Source organism: Puntigrus tetrazona, chromosome 1 (assembly GCF_018831695.1).
Source record: "Puntigrus tetrazona isolate hp1 chromosome 1, ASM1883169v1, whole genome shotgun sequence".
Lineage (NCBI taxonomy): Eukaryota > Metazoa > Chordata > Actinopteri > Cypriniformes > Cyprinidae > Puntigrus > Puntigrus tetrazona.
In genome coordinates this window covers 1,512,880-1,516,239 of record NC_056699.1, presented here as the reverse complement: position 1 = coordinate 1,516,239, position 3,360 = coordinate 1,512,880, and positions in this window count along the sequence as shown.

Sequence of the window (3,360 nt, the reverse complement as noted above, 5' to 3'; positions counted from 1 at the left end):
TTTGACTTTTGGATTACTTCGTGATACGTAAAGATTTATGAAAACACATCTGTTTGTTATGGAAGCTTGTTTCTGGCAGTCGATGAAAATATTAAAAAGGTCATTACAACTTTTGTACAAATTTGTATATCGTCAGTTATAAATAAAAACTAGCTACAAACTTAATTAATCAGAGAAAAAAAGATATAAATTCACAATTCCTTAAAGATGTAAGGAATTGTGAGATGTAAAGTCAAAATTCTGAGATTTGAACAGAATTGTTAAACACAAAGGTGCGATTAGATTAGATGCGAATTGAGAATTTCAGGCGTTTGACGCATAAACATGTGATTCGTGTGAGTTGAAGAAATCTGCTTTAACCAATCAGGAGCTTGCTCTGGTAGTGACATGATTACCAAGCGGAGGAAGAAATCTGACAACAGTGGAGGACAAAATTATTACAGGAATAAAAAGGATCTTGCTTAATAGAAAGCGAGAAGTCTTGGGATCCTCTGAAGGATTATGCGGTTTAGATATTATATGCACATACTCTGATTATCCTCACTCTAATAAACAAAATATGATAAGCACAAACTTTTTTGTTAAATATCAGTTTTAATGAAGAATAGACATTCTAAAAGCGTATTAGAAACAAAGACAAAGCAGTCAGAAACCCTCCAATCAATAAAAATATATGCAAAAATGCTCTGGGTAGTTTGGGGTGTTTTTAATGTATTACTACGTAGTTGCTAGGGTGTTCTGGGTTGTTGTGTCTAAGACATCATTCGGCCGCTTTCAAACCGTTATCCCCATTTTCCTTCCCAAAACAAATAAATAAATGCAAATACCCCCCCAATATACTCACAACCTACAGCTAACAAACCCAATAATCTCTGATCATTACAAAGGTCTTTAAGAAATGCATTGCGCCTCTATCTCAATTAAACTGCATCTGTCTTCACGATCAATTCACAGACCCCAGCGCATCTTCTGCTCATCGCTGCATACGACTCCACAACAGCTGGCAGTAATTAATGAACTGAGTGTTATCGATGGTGTTGAATCTGCTAATTAGTCGAGTATACGAGGCAAACGGCGTGACAGAGGGTTCTGACCCCTCTTCTGCGTGTCAGCCCATCAGAGCCTTAAAATCACACAGCCATGCATGAACTACTGCAAGAGCGCCCAGCGCTGACACACGCCGGTAATTAAAAGATGCTAAATAAAAGAGAAAACGAACAAATACCAAAAAATACAAAACGTTTACATGCGAGAAATAACGAAACTTTCAAAACGTTAGCAAGTTGCAGAGATAGGTTGCTCAAAAGTTGCTCATTTAACCATCGTGCTGTTTTCGTGTCGTTTAGATTCAGAGAGGATGCTAGTTACTGCGTTACTAAATTGTGTCCACGTGTTTCTTTCAATTAGTACAGGTTTTGTGTTTCTTTTTGGAACTGACTGAGCGTAGGCCTTGTTGATCGCATTTCAGTTTCAGACTGAACATTGCCAAAATTATTAACAAGCTTTTTAACGCAGCGTGTGAAGTGAATGAAAACATCATGCAAAGTTTTAAATGTGAAACTGAACTGTGAATATAGTTATTGTCTCCTAAAATAAAGAGCCGACTCTGAATCACTGAAACGACGTCTATATAATGTCAGATTGCTGTTGGACATGACATCGGACAGACATTGTATTTCTATTAAAAATGAAAATTGGGTTGATGTGAGTATTTGGCGTCCAGTTTGACTTAACGTTGGATTTCGGTCGCACAGCCTAAAAACTACAAATCTCAACGTTAGATGGCGTCTGTATTGGACATGAATTTATGTAGAATTTAGTTCACCTGACATCGTAACAAAAATGTAACCAAATATCAGCTGGGGAGTTATTTTACGGCCCATCAAACATTAGCATATTACCACCAACTTCACTGATCTTTCCGCGAGGGTCTGAATGAAAACGATAATTCGTTCTTTGCCGCTAGGTGCTGCTTTTGCAATCTTAAAAGACACAAAACACTGCTTTAAATGAAATCAGCCACAGCAGGGGTTCGGAAAAACGAATCGTTGAACAAATCGCTTCGGAGTCGTTAAACAAATAAGGTGAAAGTAAATATTAGAAGAAAATTAAAGTGTTTTTTTGACCAAAAAACCTTCAATGTGCTCTCCAATTAACTTCATTGTTGTCTAGAAGACACGACTAGGCTATCTCATTTGACTTATTAATTAGCTTATTCAGTTTTTTACGGCGCCCTGTCAGCTGTTTCTCTAGATGATTCACCTGCTGTGAAAAGAAAAGAACACCGTTTTCCCCTCCATTTTTAATGAAGCATCTAACGCATCTTCCTCCTCTAATAAACACTGTAAATTGCCCATTTATCTTTTACAAATCCTGGAGTTTGCGACCATTTTCAGCGTTAGGTGTCATAAAAGAATTGTATAATAACGAGTCAGACGGCCATTTTTACTGCGGCGGGCGGGCTCCGTTGATGTAACGCCGTTCAGCAGGTGACAGGTTTAAAACCTAACGCTGATGAAGATGATGGATTTGTTGCTCTCTGGAAGCAGCGGGCAGATCCATCGGGGGCCGTCCGATCATTAACTCCCCGTTAGGAGGAAACGTTAGCGACCCTAAGAGTCCCACAGCAGCGTGTGTAACATCAGAGAGGATCTGAACGGCTCCCGCTGCGCCGCTAATAAAACTCTATTGCTTAGTTTATTTATTGCACCACTTTCCATAACAGGCTACATAACAGGCCGAAACCCTCAGCAGATGATGAGGCATATGTTATCAGGAGATGCTTATGTTAATATTAAACATATTCACAATAAATAATAAAAAATGCATTTATCCGATCAATTATTTGATCATTTTTCTTACAGTGGCCTTGTTAAATGATATGAGAAATTGGGATTTTTGGCAATTGAAATAAATTAGTTGATTGTTTTTTGTATTAATATGAATCAATTCAAGAAATCACATTACTGAATATGATTAAATATGATATGACAATGCTATATGATTTACATTTGTGGGACGGGACAAAAATCAAAATTTTTATACTGCTAAATTCTAATCTAATCTAAAGTTCTTCCTAAAGCAAGCGAATAAACAATGAATAAATAAAATGATATTTCTTTACACCTTTTAAATCTAACTACAACTTACTACAATAAAAAACGTGCATGAGATCATTCAAAATGACAAATAGTAAAATAATTTTTTTTTAATAAATTTAATGAATACGTTTGAATTTGAATTCTCACCCAAAAAAAGATTTTTCCCTTTTCTTCGCTTTTTTTGTGCTTTTCTAAAACGACGAGACGTCCAAACTGTGTCCTGTTTGCAGACAACGCCATTTCTTTTTAATAATAAAAA